Raw genomic sequence first — 27911 nt, forward strand, 5'->3', positions numbered from 1 at the left:
CTAAAGGATCTTCTCTAGACAGGAAATGCAGAAAGGTTGTATAAATGTGAACCCAAAACAACAAAGTAAATGGCAACAGGACCACACCTATCAATAATTACCTTAAATGTAAATGGGTTGAATGCCCCAACCAAAAGACAAAGATTGGCTGAATGGATACAAAAACAAGACCCCTATATATGCTGTCTACAAGAGACCCACCTCAAAACACGAGACACATACAGACTAAAAGTGAAGGACTGGAAAAAAATATTACACGCAAACGGAGACCAAAAGAAAGCAGGAGTCACAATACTCATATCAGATAAAATAGACTTTCAAATAAAGGATGTGAAAAGAGACAAAGAAGGACACTACATAATGATCAAAGGATCAATCCAAGAAGAAGATATAACAATTATAAATATATATGCACCCAACATAGGAGCACCGCAATATGTATGACAAACGCTAATGAGTATGAAAGAGGAAATTAATAGTAACACAATAATAGTGGGAGACTTTAATACCCCACTCACAACTATGGATAGATCAACTAAACAGAAAATTAGCAAGGAAACACAAACCTTAAATGACACAATGGACCAGCTAGACCTAATTGATATCTATAGGACATTTCACCCCAAAACAATCAACTTCACCTTTTTCTCAAGTGCACACGGAACCTTCTCCAGAATAGATCACATCCTGGGCCATAAATCTGGTCTTGGAAAATTCAAAAAAATTGAAATCATTCCAGTCATCTTTTCTGACCACAGTGCAGTAAGATTAGATCTCAATTACAGGAAAAAAAAATTGTTAAAAATTCAAACATATGGAGGCTAAATAACACGCTTCTGAATAACCAACAAATCTAGAAGAAATCAAAAAAGAAATCAAAGTATGTATAGAAATGAATGAAAATGAAAACACAACAACCCAAAACCTATGGGACACTGTAAAAGCACTGCTAAGGGGAAGGTTCATAGCATTACAGGCTTACATCAAGAAACAAGAAAAAAGCCAAATAAATAACCTAACTCTACACCTAAAGCAATTAGAGAAGGAAGAAATGAAGAACCCCAGGGTTAGCAGAAGGAAAGAAATCTTAAAAATTAGGGCAGAAATAAATGCAAAAGAAACTAAAGAGACCATAGCAAAAATCAACAAAGCTAAAAGCTGGTTTTTTGAAAAAATAAACAAAATTGACAAACCATTAGCAAGACTCATTAAGAAACAAAGAGAGAAGAACCAAATTAACAAAATTAGAAATGAAAATGGAGAGATCACAACAGACACCACTGAAATACAAAGGATCGTAAGAGACTACTACCAGCAGCTCTATGCCAATAAAATGGACAACTTGGATGAAATGGACAAATTCTTAGAAAAGTATAACTTTCCAAAACTGAACCAGGAAGAAATAGAAGATCTTAACAGACCCATCACAAGCAAGGAAATCGAAACTGTAATCAAAAATCTTCCAGCAAACAAAAGCCCAGGACCAGATGGCTTCACAGCTGAATTCTACCAAAAATTTAGAGAAGAGCTAACACCTATCTTACTCAAACTCTTCCAGAAAATTGCAGAAGAAGGTAAGCTTCCAAACTCATTCTATGAGGCCACCATCACCCTAATTCCAAAACCAGACAAAGATGCCACAAAAAAAGAAAACTACAGGCCAATATCACTGATGAACATAGATGCAAAAATCCTTAACAAAATTCTAGCAAACAGAATCCAACAACATATTAAAAAAATCATACACCATGACCAAGTGGGCTTTATCCCAGGAATGCAAGGATTCTTTAATATCCGCAAATCAATCAATGTAATACACCACATTAACAAGTTGAAAGATAAAAACCATATGATTATCTCAATAGATGCAGAGAAAGCCTTTGACAAAATTCAACACTCATTTATGATTAAAACTCTCCAAAAAGCAGGAATAGAAGGAACATACCTCAACATAATAAAAGCTATATATGACAAACCCACAGCAAGCATCACCCTCAATGGTGAAAAATTGAAGGCATTTCCCCTGAAATCAGGAACAAGACAAGGGTGCCCACTCTCACCACTACTATTCAACATAGTGTTGGAAGTTCTGGCCACAGCAATCAGAGCAGAAAAAGAAGTAAAAGGAATCCAGATAGGAAAAGAAGAAGTAAAACTCTCACTGTTTGCAGATGACATGATCCTCTATATAGAAAACCCTAAAGACTCTACCAGAAAATTACTAGAGCTAATCAATGAATATAGTAAAGTTGCAGGATATAAAATTAACACACAGAAATCCCTTGCATTCCTATATACTAACGATGAAAAAACAGAAAGAGAAATTAAGGAAACAATACCATTCACCATTGCAACAAAAAGAATAAAATACTTAGGAGTATATCTACCTAAAGAAACAAAAGACCTATACATAGAAAACTATAAAACACTGATGAAAGAAATCAAAGAGGACACAAACAGATGGAGAAACATACCGTGTTCATGGATTGGAAGAATCAATATTGTCAAAATGGCTATTCTACCTAAAGCAATCTATAGATTCAATGCAATCCCTACCAAGCTACCAACGGTATTTTTCACAGAACTAGACCAAAGAATTTCACAATTTGTATGGAAATACAAAAAACCTCGAATAGCCAAAGTAATCTTGAGAAAGAAGAATGGAACTGGAGGAATCAACCTGCCTGACTTCAGACTCTACTACAAAGCCACAGTCGTCAAGACAGTATGGTACTGGCACAAAGACAGAAATATAGATCAATGGAACAGAATAGAAAGCCCAGAGATAAATCCATGAACCTATGGACACCTTATCTTTGACAAAGGAGGCAAGGATATACAATGGAAAAAAGACAACCTCTTTAACAAGTGGTGCTGGGATAACTGGTCAACCACTTGTAAAAGAATGAAACTAGAACACTTTCTAACACCATACACAAAAATAAACTCAAAATGGATTAAAGATCTAAATGTAAGACCAGAAACTATACAACTCCTAGAGGAGAACATAGGCAAAACACTCTCCGACATAAATCACAGCAAGATCCTCTATGACCCACCTCCCAGAATATTGGAAATAAAAGCAGAACTAAACAAATGGGACCTAATGAAACTTAAAAGCCTTTGCACTACAAAGGAAACTATAAGTAAGGTCAAAAAACAGCCCTCAGATTGGGAGAAAATAATAGCAAATGAAGAAACAGACAAAGGATTAATCTCAAAAATATACAAGCAACTCCTGAAGCTCAATTCCAGAAAAATAAATGACCCAATCAAAAAATGGGCCAAAGAACTAAACAGACATTTCTCCAAAGAAGACATACAGATGGCTAACAAACACATGAAAAGATGCTCAACATCACTCATTATCAGAGAAATGCAAATCAAAACCACAATGAGGTACCATTACACGCTAGTCAGGATGGCTGCTATCCAAAAGTCTACAAGCAATAAATGCTGGAGAGGGTGTGGAGAAAAGGGAACCCTCTTATACTGTTGGTGGGAATGCACACTAGTACAGCCACTATGGAGAACAGTGTGGAGATTTCTTAAAAAACTGGAAATAGAACTGCCATGTGACCCAGCAATCCCACTTCTGGGCATACACACCGAGGAAACCAGATCTGAAAGAGACACGTGCACCCCAGTGTTCATCGCAGCACTTGTTTATAATAGCCAGGACATGGAAGCAACCTAGATGCCCATCAGCAGAAGAATGGATAAGGAAGCTATGGTACATATACACAATGGAGTATTACTCAGCCATTAAAAACAATTCATTTGAATCAGTTCTAATGAGATGGATGAAACTGGAGCCCATTATACAGAGTGAAGTAAGCCAGAAAGATAAAGACCATTACAGTATACTAACACATATGTATGGAATTTAGAAAGACAGTAACGATAACCCTGTACGCAAAACAGAAAAAGAGACACAGATGTACAGAACAGACTTTTGGACTCTGTGGGAGAAGGTGAGGGTGGGATGTTTCGAGAGAACAGCATCGAAACATGTATATTATCTAGGGTGAAACAGATCACCAGCCCAGGTGGGATGCATGAGACAAGTGCTCGGGCCTGGTGCACTGGGAGGACCCAGAAGGATCCAGTGGAGAGGGAGGTGGGAGGGGGGATCGGGATGGGGAATACGTGTAACTCTATGGCTGATTCATATCAATGTATGACAAAACCCACTGAAATGTTGTGAAGTAATTAGCCTCCAACTAATAAAAAAATAAATAAATAAAAATCTTAAAAATAAATAAATAGGGCATTAATAAAAGGGTTGAGAATTCAAACTCAGACAATTTTCAAATGTTCCCAGGATGGTGGGAAGGTAAGAAACTATGTCAGTAAAGCCAGTTCTATTTATTCATTCATCATTCATTCATTCAGAAAATATTTACTGAATACCTACTAACCACATGTTGTTGTTGTTGTTTAGTCACTAAGACATGGCCAACTCTTTTGCAACCCCATTGACTATAGTCTGCCAGGCCCCTCTGCTCATGGGATTTCCCAAGCAAGAATACTAGAGTGGGTTGTCATTTCCTTCTCCAGGGGGTCTTCCTGAAACAGGGACTGAACCTGAGTCTCCTGCATTGCAGGTGGATTCTTTACCACCGAGCTGCCCAAGAAGCCCAAGTGTCACATACTGTTCTTGAAAACAATTAAGCCATAAACAAAACAGACAATATTCCTATCCTCTTGAAACTTACATTCTATATGTGAGACAGATGGCAGACATAGAAATGCATTAATACATAGCACAATACCAGGGAACAATATAGTTTAAAAAAAAATACCATGAAGAATTTGAGAGTGATCTGGGGGTGCCATTTTACTAGGGTGGTCAGACAAAGCCTCTTGGACAATTATTAGTGTAGGTGTCAAGTAAAATGAGGGGCAAGTCAAAAGGATATCTGAAGGAAAAAATCATCCAGGCAAGGGAAACAGAAAGTAAAACTTGAACCAGAAGAATTCCTGGCATGCTCATGGAGCAAGAAGAAAACCAGAGCTGTTAGAAGGCAGTGAGAGGAAGAGTAGGAGATAAGCCGTAGGAAGCAGTGGGGTTGGGGGCAGGGGTTGCTGATGTATATACTATTTTATTTCAGGAAACTCATAGAAGTCCCAGATTACTATGTAAGGTCAAAATGGACACTGATTATTATCACAGGGGGATCAAAAAAGACCGCAGAGGAGATACAGCACTGAATTGAGCTGTGTGTGTGTGTGTGTGTGTGTGTGAGTCACACAGCTGTGTCCGACTCTTTGCAATCTCATGGACTATAGTCCACCAGGCTCCTCTGTCTGTGGAATTCTCCAGGCAAGTACACTGGAGTGGGTAATCATTTCCTTCTCCAGGTGATCTTCCCAACCCAGGGATCTAACGTAGGTCTCCTGCATCGCAGGAAGATTCTTTACTGTCTGAGACACTAGAGAAGACTAAGCTGAGCTTTACAGTGACAGAATTTGTATAAACAGATATGGTTTCATTGCCGTTCAGTGACTAAGTCATGCCCAACTCTTTGCGACAAAATGGACTACAGCATGCCAGGCTCACCTGTCCTCCACTATCTCCCAGAGTTTGCTCAAATTCATGTCCATTGAGTTGGTAACACTATCTAACCATTTCATCCTCTGTCATCCCCTTCTCCTCCTGCCTTCAATCTTTTATAGCATCAGGGTCTTTTCCAATGAGTCAGTTCTTCACATCAGGTGGCCAAAGTCTGGAACTTCAGCTTCAGCATCTGTCCTTCCACTGAATATTCAGGGTTGATTTATTTTAGGATTGATATGGTAGGAGGAGCTATCACAAGACAATGAACTACAGGAGCAGTGAAATAAGAGGCATTAAAACATTTAGGGTCAAGAGGGAACAGGGTCAAGTTCAGACTGCCTGGATTGTGGAAAACCACAAAGAGAATTCTGGATGCCATTCTAAAGGCCAGAGTTTCCCAACCCAAAAAATTAAAGTTTTTAAAAAAACTTTATATCATTTGTATACTACCATTACAATAATCTACCATAATGATTTGCATTAGTAAACTTTATAGAAGAATAACACATTAATTAGAAAGAAATGCTGCTTAATTAAAGAAAAACATGACCCTATTTTGTATATTTACTACTTTCCAACTGTTCCTCCGTATATATTATTTATTTTACAGGGAAGTAAAAACAAACAAACAAAAAATACCTGGCTGTCACACTGCTAGTAGATGGTTGAACTTAGGTTGTCTGACTCATTGTTATGTGGCTCCACAGTCTGCACTTGTAGATGTTAAATTGTTCGAATATAGATATTAGGTGGCTGGAAATTCATAACCAAACACACATGTATAAGGACAGTGAATAGTCTGTAAAGATTATTGGAGAAATCTGAATTTGTTTTTGTTTGACTAAAAAATTGATACCTTCTAAAGAGATCAAAGATCTGACTGAAGACACTTAAGTTAAAGATGTTCAGATCAATTTATTAAAACCATGACACAACAGATAAAAATGATCACTTTAAGACTCAAAAGATCCCCACCCCTGCCAGGTATGCCAGGCAAGGTGAAGACATCAGAGATGGCTGAACAAAATCTACACATTTTTGTATAATTTTTGTGTACTTCTATGGAGTTTTGCAAGAGCCTTCTGGCCGAATGACCACTTAACAGAGACTAGATTTTGATTCATTTAAATCTAAGCACCAGATGAATCCTATGGGAAGCAATACAACTGAGTGAAAAAAACTTTGTTGTTAATAATCTGTTAAAATCACAGCCCCAAGCCCACTAGTACAGACTTACTGAATAGCAATACTATGCCAACTGCTGTTTTGAGTTCCAGGGCTACAACAGTGAAGAATACAGACAAAGAAAAAAAAAATCCTACCTGCATGAAACTAACATCCTTGTCAGGATCAGGGACATAGGACACAGACAATAAACACAAAAATAAGTTAAACACATCAGTCAGAGTTGGTGTTACATGATGAGGAAAAACTCAAGCCAGGAAGGGACGTGGAGGGTGTTGGGGGAGAGAAGAAGGGTGAGGTTAGCAATTTTAAGCAATTGATGGCCAGGGAAAGCCTCATTGAGTAAGGGATATTTGAGTAAAGATCTAAAGGAGGTAAGGAAGTAAGCCATGCAGGTAACTGAGTATAAGAACCAGAGTAAGGTGAAATATGCCTTGTGAATCAAGGAGCAGTACAGTCCAATGTGTCTGGAAAAGAGAGAACAAGGAAGAGAACATAAGATATGAATTTAGAGAAATAAGAGGCTAAACTGTACATAGTGTTTATTGACCATGATAAAATTATGGATTTCACCCCACATGAGGTGAGAAGCCATCTAATAGTAATGCACCAAGAGATTAATCTATATTATTTCATTTAATCCTAAAATCTACATGAGTTTGTTATAAGGTAGGTATTAAAATTAACCCCATACACATAATTAACCATATACATAAAATTAACCATACACATAAATTTAACCTTCCCCACTTTATAGACAAGGAAAGAGAAGTTTAGAAAGGTTAAGACATTACTTCAATTCCTAGAAAAGGGCATTACTAAAATCCAAAGGCAGTATTCTGATTCCTAGGTCCAGTCTTAACTACCACGATTACTGCCTAAGCAAGAGTAGTAGTTTCTTTTTCAGACAACAGTATTCAGATGAAAAGAGCACATCATCTTACTCTGTAGAGCATATACCACACTCAAAGTTCAGTTTTGAGTATGACATTTCACAAACTTGGATATATCAAGAAGATACTAGAATGATTACCTAGAAAATACACGAGAACAGCTGAGAGAACTAAGGATACCTCAGTTGAGGAAAAAAAAAAGACTTGAGAAATGAGAGTGAGAGCTATAATGAAGAGCTACAATGTGAAAGAAGTAAATTATACAACTGGATGTTCTCCAGAAAGTGGAACTTAGAGCAGGACAGATACTTCAGCTCAACATGAGGAAAACCATCAGAGACCCACTCCCTCCATATGAGCTCCTTGTTTGTACTGAAACAGAACAAAAGACTATATCCAGGGCATTATTATACAGAGAATTCCAGAACTTGCACAGAGGATTTGGTTAGAGGGACAAAGTCTCCTCTCAACTCAAAGATCCCATGATCTAATTTTTAACACAGGTTTCAAATAAATTCAGAAAACACGAGTTTTAGAGAAGTATATAGTGCTTGGAGGTGCTGAGCTGCTCAGTCATGTCCGATTCTTTGCGGTCCTTTGGAATGCACTTCTGCCCATGGGATTTTCCAGACAAGAATACTGGAGTGGGTAGCTATTTCCTTCTCCAGGGGATCTTCCCAACCCAGGGATTGAACCCCAGTTTCCCGCACTGCAGATTCTTTACCATCTGGACCATCAGGGAAGCACCACTCTCTCTCTGTAATCTGTAAATTTCCCAGAAAGTTTTACTGAGTTATTCTATTAAACAAGCTGTCAAACTGCTAGACTAAGAAAGGGGAATGGAAAGGAAGAGAGGCTTGAATAGACAGAGGAACAGGTTTAGAAAGAAAAATAAGAATCTAAAATTTACAATAAGAGTGAAGATTTCCTCTGCATGTAGGATATTCCTATGGTTAAATATGTTGTATAACATCACTAAGTGATTTAACTTATTTATTTGTGCCAGATAATACACAGATATCCGTCTAGCTAAAATACTAAATCAGCACTGACATGTTGTAGATACTCAATATTTGCAGGATAAATAAAAGAATAGATTAATCTAATCCAGAGAGTTCAGTGCTAATGGAAATTGAGTTTCAAAAATTAACTTATAAGTACCTACTGTGTACCAGACATCATGCTAGCATGTAGCCATTTGGAACAATTTCTAAATGTTTTGGAATTTTAATGCTTATAAAACAGGGAAATGTTCATTTATCTTTTCATATGGTTGTCAGAATATAACAAGAAGTAATTGAAGATAAATTCAGAGCCCCTCTTCCCATGCAATGCAAGGAAATACCAGCTTGTATATTACAAGTTGACAGTATCATTTTTCATATGGTTTGCAGATGATTGGCTCATAAGAATAAAAATAAGTCTAGTCCCTTCTGATCTTAAAACAAATCATGTTCCCCATTATTAATAGAAGATTTACCCACAAAAATTGCTAATAGCAATTGTTTCTGAGAACCAATAATTTATAGATGAACTAGTTATAGCAAGATGATTTCATGTCTTCAGTAAATAAGCATCTTGATTGAGGTCCAGCTAAGCTGCTTCTTCAAATTCTTCTTAACAGATAAATATTGTGATGAGATTCTGTTGTTGTTATTCTACTTACAGGAAAAAACTACTAACTTGTCAAATTGTGGATGTCATCTATTTAAAAAGATGTTGTTAGGATGGTGCAGCCGACACTCAAAACCCCAACCATATCCCCTCTGGCCTCATCATTACGGTGCAAGTCATTCTTCCAAAGGACTTCAGAAGTTTTCTGGAATCAGCAACTCCTCTGTCACTGTGGAGGGCAGGCTGAGAGTGCCAAAGAAACAATAAATATTCATTAAAGAGCAAACCTTAACTATCCCTTAGCAACAGAAGTTGGTATATAAATATGCTAGCTGCTTTGTCACTGGAGGAGGTAACAGAGAATAACTGAGGCTGGCTGATGCTACACAGACTCCCGAGTTCCTCATTGTGACTAAGAAACCAGCTTGACAATGCACCCTTTACTGGTACCTACCTTCCCTATCACTGTGGATGGTGACTGCAGCCATGAAATTAAAAGACGCTTACTCCTTGGAAGGAAAGTTATGACCAACCTAGACAGCATATTAAAAAGCAGAGACATTACTTTGCCAACAAAGGTCCATCTGGTCAAGGCTATGGTTTTTCCAGTGGTCATGTATGGATGTGAGAGTTGGACTGTGAAGAAAGTTGAGCGCCAAAGAATTGATGCTTTTGAATTGTGGTGTTGGAGAAGACTCTTGAGAGTCCCTTGGACTGCAAGGAGATCCAACCAGTCCATTCTAAAGGAGATCAGCCTTGGGTGTTCATCGGAAAGACTGATGCTGAAGCTGAAACTCCAGTACTTTGGCCACCTCATGCAAAGAGTTGACTCATTGGAAAAGACCCTGATGCTGGGAGGGATTGGGAGCAGGAGGAGAAGGGGGTGACAGAGGATGAGATGGCTGGATGGCATCACCAACTCGATGGGCATGAGTTTGAGTAAACTCCGGGAGTTGGTGATGGACAGGGAGGCCTGGCGTGCTGCGATTCATGGGGTCGCAAAGAGTTGGACACGACTGAGCGACTGAACTGAACTGAACTGACCTTCCCTGTCTTAACTTCCTCACTGTTCTTGTGCAGCTTCCTGGGATCATCTCCCAAATAAACCACATAAATGGAGTATTAATTGTTTTTTCGTGCCTCCATTAAAGGGAACATAAATTAGACAAAATTATTCAGCCCTTCAATATTCATTATTTCACCCTATCTTTACAAATACCATTCCCATTCCTGCCCAACTTGTTTCTCTTATACCTCGTTCCATAACTAGAAGCAATGACTTATTTTTTCTTTGCAAAAAAACAGATAATTAATAAATGACTATTTAAAAGAAAATTATCAACAAAATTATTTCGAGTGTTATGAAGCCAAAATCAAATAAAATGAAGTCATAAGTTAGAAAGAGACATGAGAAACAGGAGAAACTCAGGACAAGAGTCCAATCTCAGTCAGGTAGTGTCTTTATTAAATGAACACAGCCCATTAAATGAATGTGTGTGTGTAATCACTAAGTCATGTCCAACTCTCTGTAACCCTATGGACTGTAGCCCACCAGGCTCCTCTGTTCATGGGATTTCCCAGGCAAGAATATTGGAGCAGACTGCCATTTCTTTCTCCATTAAATGAATGCAGCATAATTTAAAAACCAATAACCTGCTAGTCAACATTCAAATAGTGTTTAATATATTACTATTATAAATAAAAATGCTTAAATTAGCATTCTTATGCATAAATATTTGCTCTTAACATTAATTCCTATGGTATTTGTTGGATAAGAGACTTAAGGTATTTTTAAGTTTTTGATTTATATATAACCAGAATGTTGAACTTATTTTCATTCCCACCATCATGAAAATTGTTTATGTTTTAATATGTTTTCACTCTTGGATCCTTTTATTTTCATAATTTTTGAAAAATACAATTATTAAATATGTATTTATTAAACTTTTTTGAAATCACCAATTAATATTTTTATTTTTATAAATTCACTATTCATGACTTCATCTCAAGTATGCATCAGTGTGGCTTTCCTCTTCTCACTGAATAGCTCTCACATCTTTTAGAGTATATCTCCAGAAAAGCAGTTTTAATGATGGTGTTCATTTAATGTAACTATACCCTATTACTAAATTTAATGTTAATATAGTTAGTATTTTAAAAAAACTCCAGGAAGTAAAATATAGTATGCAGTTTTTGATAGACTTTTTAAAAAATAGTGTAAGGGAGAATATCTTTAACTTAACACAGATTTTGGTTGATTGGTTGGTTTTGCATTGTTTTCTTTTGTTTATATCTATAATGAAGGTCAAAGTGTTTCAGAGGTGGTATAATAGCTGGTATGAAAGCAGATTACATTGGTCAAATCCTCACTCACCACTCACTAGGGGGCTGATCTTAAGATAATTTACTTAACCTTTATCTTATTTTCCTTTTCTATAAAATGGGAACAATAATATCTGCATCATATCATTATAGAGAGAATGAGTTAACGCAAAGTGCTTATAGTAGTAGGAGGCACATAGTAACCACTTGATAAATGTTAGCTAATTATAAACAGTATAGCATTATTATTGTTATTTATTGGGAGGCAACCTAGCAGAGTACTTTAATATTACTGGTATTTTTCTCAGTTTATAGAATTTGAGAAAGTTGCTAAACTATTCGCATCTTTCATTTTTCTCTTCTAAAATATGAAGATAAAAAGACTATCTTCCTCATTAGGTTTGTATGTAAATTATATACATCATTTAAAATAGTACTTAAAACATAGCTCACTATAGGATTCAAAAAACATGAGCTAGGATTACTACCTATTAAACTTGTTTCTTATTTTCTTTGTGTCATTACCATTTTACACAATAGATTTCCTAATAGTAACTCCAATTGCATTTGCAGAATAAATCTTCCTTGGTGTTTTTTACAATTTACTTTTCCTCCCAGCTTTATTGCCTGGAGAAGGGAAAGGCTACCCACTCCAGTATTCTGGTCTGGAGAATTCCATGGACTGTATAGTCCATGGGGCTGCAAAGAGTCAGACACAACTGAGTGACTTTCACACCAGCTTTATTGAGATATTACTAACAGATAATATATGTAAGTTTAAGATGTACAATGTCATGATTTGATACACAAAGTGACTATGACGGTAAGGTTAGTTAACACCTTCATTCCCTCACGTAACTACCATTTGCATGTGTGGTGAAACATTCAAGATAGTATAGTATTATTAATTACAGTCATCAGGCTGCACATTAGCTCTCCAAGATTTATCATCCAGTAATTAGAACCGTGTACCCTTTCACCAACATCTCATTTTCCCTACCCTTCAGCCTTCAACAACCACCATTATGCTCTCTACCTCTGAGTTCAGCTCTTTTAGATTTCACGTACAATCTGGTGGCTCAGATGGTAAAGAATCTGCCTGCAACGCAGGAGACGGGAGTTTGGTCCCTGGGTCAGGAAGATCCCCTGGGGGAGGAAATGGCAGCACACTCCAGTATTCTTGCCTGGAAAATCCCGTGGACAGAGGAGCCTGGAGAGCTACAGTCCATGGGGTTGCAAAGTGTCAGACATGATTGAGTGACTAACACACGTACACATAAGTGAGAGCAACAGGATTTGTCTTTTTCTGTCTGACTTATTTCATAGAATCATTCCCTCAAGCTCCATTGGTATTGTCACAAAAGGCAGGATTTCCTTCTTTCTTATAGTGAATAATATTTCAATATATATCCTCTCTATTGATATACACTTAGGTGGTCTTGGATACTGTGAATAAAGTTGCAATGAACATAGAAATGCAAATATCTCTTTAAGACACTGTTTCCTCTTCACAGTTAACATCATATTCAATGGTGAAAAGCTGAAAGAATTCCCTCTGAAATCAGGAACAAGACAAGGATGCCCACTCCTACCACATTTATTCAACATAGTTTTGGAAGTCCTAGCAACAGCAATCAGAGAAGAAAAAGAAAAAGAAAATTAAATTAGAAAGGAAGAAAACTGTCAATGTTTGTAGATGGCATGATACTATACATAGAAAATCCTAAAGACACTAGCAGAACACTACTAGAGCTCATTAATAAATTCAGTAAAGTGGCAGAATAAAAATTAATACACAGAAATCTTTGGCATTTTTATACACTTATAACAAGATATAAGAAAGAGAAGTTAAGGAAACAGTCCCATTTATCCTTGCATCAAAAAGAATAAAATACCTAAGAACAAACCTATCCGGGAGGCAAAAGATTTGTACTCTGAAAACTATAATACCCTGACGAATAATCTGAAGACAACAAAGATGGAAAAATATACTGTGTTCCTGGATTAGAAGAATCAATATTCTTTAAATGATCTTACTACCCAAGGCAATCTACAGGGATTGCACTGCAGTTCAATGCATCCTTATCAAATTACCACTGGCATTTTTCACAGGACTAGAACAAAAATTTAACATTTGTATGGAAACACAAAGATCCTGAATAGCCAAAACAATCTTGAGAAGGAAGAACAAAACTGGAAGAATCACACTCCCTAACTTCAGACTATACTACTACCATAATCAAAACAGAATGGTACTGGCACAAAAACAGACACCTAACTCAACAGAACAGGACAGAAACTTGAAAAATACACCCACATGCTTATGACAAATTAACCTATGACAAAGGAGGCAAGAAAGTACAGTGAAGAAAATACAGTCTCTTCAATACGTGGTGCTGGGAAAATTAGACAGCTACATAGAAAAGAATAAAATTAGAACATTCTCTAATATTATATACAAAAATAAAGTCAAAATGAATTCAAGACTTAAATGTAAGACCAGATACTATAAAACTCCAGAGGGAAAAATGGGCAGAATACTATTTTACATGAATCACAGCAGTATTTTTTGGATATATCTAACAAAAGCAAAATAAATGAATGGGACCTAATTAAACTTAAAAGCTTTTGCACAGCAAATGAAACTATAAACAAAATAAAAAACCTAAAGAACAGGAGAAAAATATATTGCAAATGATGCAACCAACAAGGGATTAATATCCAAAACATACAAATAGTTCATATAGTTCAATAAAAAAAAAAAATTTTTTTTAAATGGGCAGAAGAGCTAAATAGACATTTTTCCAAAGAAAACACACAGATGGCCAACAGGCACACAAAAAGATGTTCAACATCACTAATTTTAAGAGAACTGCAAATCAAAACTACAGTGAGTATCAACTTACATCAGTCAGACTGGCCATCATTTAAAAGTCTACAAATAATAAATGCTGGAGAGAGTATGAAGAAAAGGGAAACCTCTTACATTGTTGGTGGGAATGTGAATTGGTGGTGTAGCCACTATGAAGAATAATATGGAGGTTCTTTGAAAAAATTAAAAATAGACTAAAAAAAAAAAAAAAGATACCAAATGATCCAGCAATCCCACTCCTGGGCACATATCCAGAAAAAACAAAAACTCTAATTCAAAAAGATATACGCACCCCAATGTTCACTGCAGCACTATTTATAATAGCTAAGACATGGAAGTAACCTAAGATGCGGCATATATATATGTGTGTGTATATTTGTATTTATACACATACATACAATATAATACTACTCAGCCATAAAAAAAAGAATGAAATAATGCCATTTGCAGAAATATGGATGGATCCAGAAATTATCATACTAAATGAAGTAAGTCACACAGAGAAAGACAAATTATTATATATCACTTACTGTGGAATCTAAAAGAAAAATGATACAGATTAACTTATTTACAGTACAGGAGACGCTCAGACATACAAAACAAACTCATGGTTACCAAAAGGGAAAGGTGGGGATAAATTATAAATTTGGGATTAAGAGACACACTATTGTATATAAGAGAGATATATCTTACACATCAACAAGGGATGATACTGTATAGCACAGGGAACTATATTCAGTATCTTATAATAACTTATAACGGAAAAGAATCTGGTAAATTATACACACACACACACGTATGTGAGAGAGATGAGATGAGCAAAACTGCACAGGCTGTGTGTAAAGGACATGTGTGCATACTCATTCACTAAGTCATATCCAACTCTTTTGTAATTCCATGGACTGTAGCCCTCCTAGCTCCTCTGTCCATGGGACTTCCCAGGCAAGAATACTGGAGTGGGTTGCCATTTCCTCCTCCATATATAAATATATATATATTTATGAATCACTTTGCTGTATACCTGAAACTAACACAACACTGTAAATGAACTATAGTTCAAAAACTAAAAAAAAAAAGTGTTTTCATTTTCTTGGGATATATACCCAAAAGTGGGAGTACTAAATCCAATGGTAGTTCTATCTCTTAACTGTTTGAGGAGCCTTCATACTGTTTTCCATATTGACTGTACCAATTTGCATCCCCACCAACAAAAACAGTGCACAGCCATTCCCTTTTTCTCCACAGCCTCATTAATCACTAACTGTCTCCTGTCTTTCTGATAATAGGTGTGAGGTAATATCTCATTGTGATTTTTACTTGCATCTCTACAATGATTCGTAAGTCAAGTACATTTTCATGTACCTGTTGTCTAGCTATATGTCTCTTTTGGAAAACTATTCAAGTCCTTTGTCCATATTTTAATTGTATTGTTTGGTTTTTATCCTATGGAGCTGTATGATTTCCTCATATATTTTGGATACTAACCTCTTATGTGAAATACTGTTTGCAAATCTTTTCTCCCATTCCACAGTATGCCTTTTCATTTTGCTTATTGTTCCCTTTGCTGTGTGGGAAATTTTTACCTTGATATAGTCCTACCTGTTTATTTCTTCTTGTGCCCCCTGCACCTTTTTTGTCATATCCAAGAAATCTTTACCAAGACCAATCAAGAAAACTTTCCCCTATGATTCCTTCCTAGTAAGGAAGTTTGCTGCTGGAGTCCATGCTTTCAGATATTATCAGACTGCCTACCCAGTTCCTTGAGGCGTATAGGTAAGTTGTTTATTTTAGACCTTTCCTTTTTCTTAATCTAAGCATATATCACCTATTACCTATAACAGTTTTTTGTAAGAGTCATTAGGATTTTCTATATAAATTCTTTCCAATTTGATTGCTTTATATTTCTTTTTCTTTCCTATTTACTCTGGCTAAAACTTCCATCTTGTGTTGAATATGAATGGTCAGTGTAGGCACCCTTGACTTTTTGTGATCTTAGTAGAAAAAGTTTTAAACTTTAACGGTTGAATTCGTTGTGTGCCATAGGTTTGTCATACATAGCCTTTATTATGTTGAGGTGCATACCTTATTTTGGGGGCTCCAAAATTACTGCAGATGGTGACTGCAGCCATGAAATTAAAAGACGTCTGCTCCTTGGAAGAAAAGTTATGACCAACCTAGACAGCATATTAAAAAGCAGAGACATTACTTTGCCAACAAAGGTCCATCTAGTCAAAGCTATCTTTTTTCCAGCAGTCACGTATGGATGTGAGAGTTGGACTATAAAGAAATGTGAGCACTGAAGAATTGATGCTTTTGAACTGTGGTGTTGGAGAAGACTCTTGAGACTCCCTTGGACTGCAAGGAGATCCAACTAGTCCATCCTAAAGGAACTCAGTCCTGAATATTCATTGGAAGGACTGATGCTGAAACTCCAATACTTTGGTTACCTGATGTGAAGAACTGACTCATTTGAAAAGACCCTGATGCTGGGAAAGATTGAAGGCAGGAGAAGAAGGGGACGACAGAGGATGAGATGGTTGGATGGGATCACCGACTCAATGAACAAGAGTTTGAGTAAATTCCGGGAGTTGGTGAGGGATAGAGAGGCCTAGTGTGCTGCAGTCCATGAAGTCGCAAAGATTCGGATACAACTGAGCGACTGAACTGAACTGAACTGACATACCTTCTATATCCAGTGTGTTGACAGTTCTTATCAGTTCTTATGAAAGGATATTGAATTCTGCCAAATGATTTTTCCACATCTATTGAAATAATCATGATTTTATCCTTCATTTTGTTAATGTTGTATATCACATTTACTGATTTGCATATGTTGAATCATCCTTGCAACGCAGGGATAAATCCAACTTGATCATGATGTATGATCATTTCAATATACTATTGAATTCAGCTTGTTAGTATTTGTTTTTGAGAATTTTTGCATCTATATTCATCAAGAATACTAGCTTGTAAATAGTTTTATTTTCTCATGTCCTTACGTGGTTCTGGTGTCAGGTTAATGCTGTCCTTATAAAATTAGTCTGGGAGTTATCACTTCTCTTTAATTTTTTGGAAGAGCTTAAGAAGGAGTGGCGCTAATTCTTCTTTAAATGTTTAGTAGAACTCACTAGGTCACGATTGGTCTGGGATTTTCTTTGTTGGAGATTTTTTTTCTCTTACTAGTAATTGGTCTGTTCAGATTTTCTATTTGTTCATGATTGCATCTTGGCAAGTTGTACATTTCTAGGCATTTATTAATTTCTTCCAGGTCATTCCAGTTTTGTGGCACATAACTGTTCATAGCAGCCTCATGAACCATTGTATTTCTGCTGTATCAACTATAATGTCTCCTCTTTCCTTTCTGATTTTGAGTCCTCTCTTTGCTTTTCTTAGTCTAACTGAGAGTTTCCCAATACTGTTTATCTTTTCCAAAAAACAGCTCTTAGATCTATTGATCTTTTTCCTTTCTCCATTACATTTATTTCAGGTCTGATCTTTGTAATTTCCTTCTCTTGCTAACTGTGGACTTACTTTGTTCTTTCTTCAGTTCCTTGAGGCGTATAGGTAAATTGCTTATTTTAGACCTTTCCTTTTTCTTAATCTAAGCATATATCACTAAATGCTTCACTCTTAGAACTGCTTTTCTAATTCCCATAAGTTTTGGTACGTTGTATTTCTATTTTCTTTTGTTTCAAGAATTTTTTAATTGCTTTTTTAATTGTTTTGTTGATCCATTGATTATTCAGGAGTGTGTTAATTTCACATATTTGTGAACTTTCCAGTTTTTCCCCTGTTACTAATGTCTAATTTTATGAGATTTTGGTTGGAAAATATACTTGGTGTGGTTTCAATTATCATTCATTTGCTAAGGCTTGTTATGTGGCTTAATATACATTTATCCCGGAGAATGTTCCCCATAAGTTTGAGAAGAATATATATTCTGCTACTGTTGAATGAACTGTTCTATATATGTCTATTACTTCCATTTGGTCTAAAACATGGCTTGAGTCTAACATTTCCTTATTGATTTCCTAGTTGAATGGTTTATCCATTGTTGAAATTTGGGTATTGAAATCCCCTGCTATTATTGTATCCTTGTTTATTTCTCCCTTTAGATCAGTTACCATTTATGCCTAACATTTTTAAGCACTGTAATGCTTGATGAATACATATTTATAATTATATACACTCTTGAATTGTCATTATATTAATACCTCTCTGTCTCCTGTTACAGTTTTTGACTTAAACCATTTTGTCTGATGTAAATACAGGTATTCATGCTCTCTTCTGTTTCCTACTTGCATGGAATATCTTTTCCCATCTCTTCACTTTCAATCTCTGTGTGTCCCTAAAGCTGAAATGAGTCTCTTGTAGACAGCATACAGTTGGGTCTTATATTTTAATCCATTCAGCCATTTTATGTTTTTTGATTACAGAATTTAATCCAATTACTGATACATTGAAAGTAATTACTGATATGTAAGGTTGATTAATGCCATCTTATTCTTTTCTGGTTTTTTGTAGTTACCTTGTTCCTATCTTCCTATTGTGTTGTCTTTTTCTGGGTTGATTTTTTTTTTTTTGTAATTGTATGCTTTGATTCCCTTGTATTGGAGGTGTGGGGTCTTCTGCTGTCATTTGGAAGTTGTGCTATAGGATTTGTTTTATATTCTGATGAATTTTTGATGCATTTATGGGGAGGCAGGCCATCTCCCCATCTTACTCCTCTACCATCTTGAGGACATTTTCTATATCTTGTATATATTATCTATTGAACATTTTTGCTTTGTAAGCCATGAGGCTTATTGAATTTATACTAGTTACAATATAATTTCAATCACATACAAAGCTTTATCCTTTTACTCTCTGACAATTTGTTTTAATTATTTACCTTCTCCTATATTATTTATCAATTTACAAATTATTGTGGCTATAGCTATTTTTAATGCTTTTGCTATTTAATCCTTTATACCAGAGTTAAATGATTACTGTCCCCACCTTTTCACAATATTAGAATATATTGAATTTGACAATAAATTAACCTTTACCAATGTGATATATTTTCCTGTTTTCTTGCTACTAATTAGCATCCTTTAATTTTAGCTTGAACAACTCTTTTCAGCATGTCTTGCAAAGCAAGTCTAGATATGACAAACTCTCTCAGCTTTTGTTTGGGAAACTCTATCTCTTGCTCAATTCAGAGAGACAACTTTGTTGGGTAAAGTATTCTTGGTTAGCAGGTTTTTTTTTTTCCTTTCAGTACTTTGAATATATCACCTCACTATGTCCTAGCCTGAAAGATTTCTACTGAGAAATCCTCTGGTGGCCATATGAATATTTCCTTTTATATGAGAATATTTTTTCTCTTGCTGCTTTTAAAATTCTCTCTCTGCCCTTGATATTAGACAGTTTTATTACAATGTACCTTAGTGAAGACTGTTTGGGGTTGAAATTTGACTGATTAGTTTCATGAACTTGGATATCAAAATCTCTCCCCAGATTTGGGGATTGTCAGCTATTATTTTTTTTTAATAAGCTCTCTTCATTTTTCTCATTCTCTTATTCTACTGGGACTCAAGTAATATCCCAACTATTTCTTTTACCACTATTCCGTATCTTCTCTGATAATATGATTTCAAATAACTTGTCTTTTAGTTCACTAATTTTTTCTTCGGTTTAAGTCTGTTGAAAGCCTACATTAAATCCTTCAGTTCTGTCATGATAATCTTCAACTCTTAGATTTCTGCTTTTTTGTTTTAGTGGTTTTTATTTGTTAAACTTCTCACTTTGTTCATGCATTTTTTTTTCTAATTTCATTTAGTTGTCCGTGTTTTCTTCTAGTTCACTGAATTTCTTTAAGAGGATTATTCTGAGCTCTTCAGAATAATCAGTCAGCTCATAAATCTCTATTACTTTAGGTCAATCACTGAAATTTTATTAGTTTGTTTTGGTGATGTCACGTGTCCTTGATTATTCAAGATCCTTGTGGCCTTGTATTGATGTCTATGTATTCAAGAATCTCTTCTATTCTGTACAGACTGCCTTCAGCAGGTGAAGTACTTCATCACTCAACTTGTCCAGAGATTCTGGGTAGGCAGTCTGGTAATGTCTGAAAGCAAGTTTGCTGCTGGAGACCATGGGAAGTCCAGTTCTGAGGTGAACTGAAAGCTTGAGATGGTGGTAATCAGCCTACTAGCAGACCCCACAGACACCCTGGGTTCAAAGTGTCCTGGAGCCTAAGTTTGCATGCATTAATTGGGAGACTGAGGGCACAGTATTCTGCCACAGCCAAGGTAACCAACCAGCCAGTGCTGGGATGGGTCATGAGTCTGGGTTTGCGGAAGCCCACTAGAATCCTGGAGCTTAAGAAACTGTCTGGAACTGAGAGCCACCTTGTGTCACTGAGCTGTCTGGGACTGCTGGAGCCAGCCAACACCTCGGATAGATGGGAAGCCTGAGTTCACAGGAGCCCTCTGAAAGTTTGGATCCATTGGAACTGCCTATGACACTGAAGCTGGTAGACACCAAAGTCAGCCATGTGGTCATGGTTCACATGGTTCAGTGGTTCATGGGAGTCCACCAGGAGCCTAGTCCTGTGGTATCTCCCAGGAGCTGCAGGAGCCACCCTGGAAAGCTGGAGCAAACAGGAACCAGGGTGAGCCAGGGGTGTGGACTCATAGGAGCTCATCTTCAGCCTGCTGTCACTGCCTGGGGCCCCTGCAGCCAGCAGGCACCAGAAGGACACGTGCCTGGTTCCTGGGAGCCCATAGGAGACCAGTGCCATGGGACCTGCCTCTGGGCTGGGCTGCTCCGGTTTCACTTCAGTTCAGTCGCTCATTCGTGTCCAACTGTTTGTGACCCCATGGCCTGCAGCACGCCAGGCCGCCCTGTCCATCACCAACTCCCAGAGTTTACTCAAACTCATGTCCATCGAGTCGGTGATGCCATCCAACAACTCCTCCTCTGTGGTCCCCTCCTCCTCCTGCCTTCAATCTTTCCCAGCATCAGGGTCTTTTCCAATGAGTTGGGTCTTTGCATCAGGTGACCAAAGTATTGGAGTTTCAGCTTTAGCATCAGTCTTCCAATGAACACCCAGGACTGATCTCCTTTAGGATGGACTGGTTGGATCTCCTTGCAGTCCAAAGGACTCTCAAGAGTCTTCTCCAACACCACAGTTCAAAATCATCAATTCTTCAGCGCTCAGCTTTCTTTATAGTCCAACTGTCACATTCATTCATGACTACTGGAAAAACCATAGCTTCCACTAGATGGACCTTTGTTGGCAAAATGATTTCTCTGCTTTTAATATGCTGTCTAGATTGCTCTGGTTTGGGGAAGGGTTAATGGGTGTGGATCTCTTTCCCATCCCTCTCAGTGTGTTCTTTATTATTTCTGTGCTTCATCTAGGTGCTATAATCTATTCCTTCACCTAGAATCCTTAGCTCCTATGAAATTATTCCATGTGTAGACAGTTATTCAAAATGATGTTTCTGGGGGGAGATGAAAGTAGGAATTCCTTTGCTAGCATTTTGTTGACATCTTCGATATACTCTTGAGTTAAAATTTATTAGTACTTTGTTTAGGATTTTTCATTGACATTCACAAGTGAGATTAATCTGTATTTTCTTCTTTTAGTGTTATCTGTGTTCAGTTTAGATATCAGAGTTAAGCTATTTTCTTAAAGCTAGAAAGATATCCTGCTATTTCACTCCTTTGGAAATAGGTACTTTTCATGAGAATTACCTGTTTTAGAAAGTTTTAAAGTATTTAATCCTACCTTATTTCATTAAAAAATAAATAAAGATAATTCTTTGACAAAATTTTAATTTATTCCAAGGTTATGAGTCTATTCAATTTTTAAATTTCTAATTGGATCATTTTGGCAATTAATATTGTAGAAACAGAAAGTTATAAGCCCATATTTTTTTCAGCTAGAAATTACTTTTAAAAGTTGTTATATTCTTCAGCTAACACAACTGCTTTAAAGAAACAAAATACACTAGCCATCACTTCTCATTAAGTTGATGAGGCAAATCTGGTCAGGCCATAATCTTAAAAGACAACCTTTATTCCTCTCTCCTCTGGCACCTTATCCATCAGCAAATCCTTTGAAATATTATATATCGCAAATCCAACTACCTCTCGCTATCTCCACTGTTTTCCCAAACTCCAGGCTATCATTATCTAAAGTATTTCACTGACCTTTTGATAGGTCCTCCTACTTTCTCTCTTACATCTTCTAGTGTAGACTGTAGTGAACAACCTACATCTCTCCATCAGAACAAAGGCCCTCAAACCTCCAGCTGCCAGTTTTGTTGACTACGAACAGCTCACATCTGAGTCCCTCCCTAGAAATTGCCCTCAGCTCAAAGAGAGCTCTCTCACTCAGAGTCACATCCCTTCCCTACAGGTATCCAGTATCCAATCAATGTGTGATCTGGTCACCTTCCCTCAATTTAGGATAAGCTAAAATCTAAGCTCCAAGGCTCATGGTCATCAACTGAGAACTGTTTGGTAACCACTTTTCAATTCAACTCATCACTTGCCTTCTTGCATCCTTACTCCCTCATAGGTGTGTTCTGAGAGCACACCTCAGGAAAGTTTCTGATATGAAAATTCTCAATCCCTTAATCTGTTTCCTAGGGCCACTGACTTAAGAGAGCTGACACAAGGGATATTCTGAAAAAAAAAAAGCAAACTATAAAATGGAATTTTTGAGCTCTAGCACTAGCCAGCTGGCAATGAGAACATCGATACTGGAGGTAGGTAGGCAGAATAACTGATAATAACTCCTGGAATTGTTAGAACTTTCACCTGTGGTCAGCTAGCATGAAAAACTGGTGAGAGGGAATACACTGGCAGGTACAATATCTCACTCTTGCAAGAGGTTTAGAGGAAATAATAATTATAAGAACAAAAGATTTGAATGGATGTTACTGAGTGCAATCAAAGCTTTGAAGAAAGACAATGCAAAGCTCAGAGTCTTTAATCACAAATTAAGACAAACTGTGAAAGTCATAACTTCCTAGCAATGTAGAAAGACACTCTCATCTCCTGCAGCCAGAAGGCAGAGATTGTTAAGAATCAAGTCCAGGACATAATTATATAAAAACTGCAGAAATTCAGGAAGGTTCAATCCACTTCTGGAGCAGAGAGAGAAAGGTAACCTGGAAGGTGAAGTCTCCTGGAGGTGTGGCATTATAAGGAAAGAAGGAAGCAAGTGGTAGAAACTAAGGGCTCCATACATACAAACAAAAGAGAAGAACAAAATCAGAAGTACACCAATCCCACCTCTACTTCAAACAAAACACCACTTTTTAAAAATTGAAGTATAGTTAATTTACAATATTACATTAGTTTCAGGTATATAGCATAGTGATTCAGTGTTTTCACAGGCTACATTCCATTAAAAGTTATTACAGGAAAATGGCTATAATTCCCTGTGCTATATATCTGTGTTGCTTATCTATTTTGTACATGGTAGCTTGTACTTCAATCTCATATTCCTAATTTGCCCTCCTGCATTCCCTCTCCTTTTTGGTAACCGCTAGTTTGTTTTATCTGTGAGTCTGTTTTGCACATACATTGATCTGTAGTACCAAATACTTTAAAAATGTACTTTGTGCTAAGTAGCTTCACATGTCCAACTCTCTGCAACCCCATGGAGGAAGCCCCAAATGTACTTTACTGCACCAATAAATCAGGGTACCCAAACAAAGAAATCTAGCAATGTACCCCAAGTACCTACCCTGCCTATAAAGAATCCTCTGTCATTGTTGGTCCAAGAAAACATAAAACATTTCAAAAATGAAAAGAAAACCACAAGCAATAATCATACACATCTATAAAAAGGAGAAAACAGACAATGTGATCAAGGTATTCTGTCAGAGACTTTTGTATACTTAGGAGATACATGCTGGAGCATTAGGATGTCATGATATCTGCAATTAAATTTCAAATTACTCAGCAAATATATACACAAATGGAGAGGAGGCATGCAACTTTGGCCAAATATTAACAATTCGGTAATCTAAGACTGTGCTTCCCAAATGGTGCTAGTGGTAAAAAACCTACCTGCCAATGTAGGAGATGTAAGACATGTGGATTTGATCCCTGGATTGGAAAGATCCCCTGGAGGAGGGCACAGCAATCCACTCCAGTATTCTTACCTGGAGAATCCCACTGACAGAGGAATTTGGTGGGCTACAGTCCTTAGGGTCGCAGAGTCGGACACAACCGAAGGGACAGAGCATGCACGTGTGTACAATCTAAGAATGTACATGGGTATATTTTGTGCTACTCTTTTAACTTCTCAGTACATTTTAATTTTTATAAATCAAGAATTGTGGGGAAATCTGAGCTTGAAGTATAGAAGCTAAAAATTCTTTGTTGTTTTTACAGAAATTTCAGATACAATGAAGCATTCATGTCACTGCAGAACAATGAGGAACTCCTGCAGTATAGATATAGAAGGCAAACAATAGAAATGCAAGGTAAAACCTAAATCAGACTAATACAGTGCCATTTTTTTCAGCCAGAAATAAATATTTTCACCAATTTCTTGGTGAAAAAGAAATAACATTACATAGCAGAACCCCCATACATATTATTTAGGATTTAGTGTATATAATTATATTAAACTCTATAATAAATAATTTATCCTTCACATTCCATTGAGAGGGAGTTATTTTTATTGACTTTATAAATTCTAAATTACTAAAAGTCTCTAAAGAGCAAGATTTCATGATGGATTAGACCCTCACTGAAAACTTCAATTAAATGTTATTGCCATCATCAAGAAGACCAAATAAAGAGCTTTCCACTCATTAGTTGTGAGACCTTCAGCAAGTTATTCAACTTCTCTATTTCTTCATCTACAAAACGGAAATAATAATAGCAACTACATTTCATGGTTGTTGAGAGGATTACATGTAAAATGCTTAGAGTACTGCGTTATATAAATTCCTAATAACTATTAATTGTTAAATATGGTTGTGCTATTTCTTTCATGAACACACATACATACACACATAATCCTCTGAAAACATAATCATCAAACCCCAAACACTCTTCTAACTATTTTAAGGACTTAGATGATATGTTAGGCCTTTTTTTTTTTATTTTTTTTTGGTCATACATTGATATGAATCAGCCATAGACTTACACGTATTCCCCATCCCGATCCCCCCTCCCACCTCCCTCTCCACCCGATTCCTCTGGGTCTTCCCAGTGCACCAGGCCGGAGCACTTGTCTCATGCATCCCACCTGGGCTGGTGATCTGTTTCACCATAAATAGTATACATGCTGTTCTTTTGAAATATCCCACCCTCACATTCTCCCACAGAGTTCAAAAGTCTGTTCTGTATTTCTGTGTCTCTTTTTCTGTTTTGCATATAGGGTTATCGTTACCATCTTTCTAAATTCCATACATATGTGTTAGTATGCTGTAATGTTCTTTATCTTTCTGGCTTACTTCACTCTGTATAAGGGGCTCCAGTTTCATCCATCTCATTAGGACTGATTCAAATGAATTCTTTTTAACGGCTGAGTAATATTCCATGGTGTATATGTACCACAGCTTCCTTATCCATTCATCTGCTGATGGGCATCTAGGTTGCTTCCATGTCCTGGCTATTATAAACAGTGCTGCGATGAACACTGGGGTGCACGTGTCTCTTTCAGATCTGGTTTCCTCAGTGTGTATGCCCAGAAGTGGGATTGCTGGGTCATATGGCAGTTCTATTTCCAGTTTTTTAAGAAATCTCCACACTGTTTTCCATAGTGGCTGTACTAGTTTGCATTCCCACCAACAGTGTAAGAGGCTTCCCTTTTCTCCACACCCTCTCCAGCATTTATTGCTTGTAGACTTTTGGATAGCAGCCATCCTGACTGGCGTGTAATGGTACCTCATTGTGGTTTTGATTTGCATTTCTCTAATAATGAGTGATGTTGAGCATCTTTTCATGTGTTTGTTAGCCATCTGTATGTCTTCTTTGGAGAAATGTCTGTTTAGTTCCTTGGCCCATGTTTTGATTGGGTCATTTATTTTTCTGGAATTGAGCTTCAGGAGTTGCTTGTATATTTTTGAGATTAATCCTTTGTCTGTTTCTTCATTTGCTATTATTTTCTCCCAATCTGAGGGCTGTCTTTTCACCTTACTTATAGTTTCCTTTGTAGTGCAAAAGCTTTTAAGTTTCATTAGGTCCCATTTGTTTAGTTTTGCTTTTATTTCCAATATTCTGGGAGGTGGGTCATAGAGGATCTTGCTGTGATTTATGTCGGAGAGTGTTTTGCCTATGTTCTCCTCTAGGAGTTGTATAGTTTCTGGTCTTACATTTAGATCTTTAATCCATTTTGAGTTTATTTTTGTGTATGGTGTTAGAAAGTGTTCTAGTTTCATTCTTTTACAAGTGGTTGACCAGTTATCCCAGCACCACTTGTTAAAGAGGTTGTCTTTTTTCCATTGTATATCCTTGCCTCCTTTGTCAAAGATAAGGTGTCCATAGGTTCGTGGATTTATCTCTGGGCTTTCTATTCTGTTCCATTGATCTATATTTCTGTCTTTGTGCCAGTACCATACTGTCTTGATGACTGTGGCTTTGTAGTAGAGTCTGAAGTCAGGCAGGTTGATTCCTCCAGTTCCATTCTTCTTTCTCAAGATTACTTTGGCTATTCGAGGTTTTTTGTTAGAAAAGTATAACTTTCCAAAACTGAACCAGGAAGAAATAGAAGATCTTAACAGACCCATCACAAGCAAGGAAATCGAAACTGTAATCAAAAATCTTCCAGCAAACAAAAGCCCAGGACCAGATGGCTTCACAGCTGAATTCTACCAAAAATTTAGAGAAGAGCTAACACCTATCTTACTCAAACTCTTCCAGAAAATTGCAGAAGAAGGTAAGCTTCCAAACTCATTCTATGAGGCCACCATCACCCTAATTCCAAAACCAGACAAAGATGCCACAAAAAAAGAAAACTACAGGCCAATATCACTGATGAACATAGATGCAAAAATCCTTAACAAAATTCTAGCAAACAGAATCCAACAACATATTAAAAAAATCATACACCATGACCAAGTGGGCTTTATCCCAGGAATGCAAGGATTCTTTAATATCCGCAAATCAATCAATGTAATACACCACATTAACAAGTTGAAAGATAAAAATCATATGATTATCTCAATAGATGCAGAGAAAGCCTTTGACAAAATTCAACACTCATTTATGATTAAAACTCTCCAAAAAGCAGGAATAGAAGGAACATACCTCAACATAATAAAAGCTATATATGACAAACCCACAGCAAGCATCACCCTCAATGGTGAAAAATTGAAAGCATTTCCCCTGAAATCAGGAACAAGACAAGGGTGCCCACTCTCACCACTACTATTCAACATAGTGTTGGAAGTTTTGGCCACAGCAATCAGAGCAGAAAAAGAAGTAAAAGGAATCCAGATAGGAA

The 27911-nt window shown here is 36.8% G+C and overlaps 1 protein-coding gene across 13 annotated transcripts in view; it reads right to left on the reverse strand.

Annotated features, from left to right (window-relative positions):
• DLG2 (discs large MAGUK scaffold protein 2) overlaps positions 1 to 27911 on the reverse strand; it is a 2231561-nt gene that overhangs the window by 2021255 nt on the left and 182395 nt on the right. The window lies entirely within an intron of this gene.

Source organism: Cervus elaphus, chromosome 2 (assembly GCF_910594005.1).
Source record: "Cervus elaphus chromosome 2, mCerEla1.1, whole genome shotgun sequence".
Taxonomy (NCBI): Eukaryota; Metazoa; Chordata; class Mammalia; order Artiodactyla; family Cervidae; genus Cervus; species Cervus elaphus.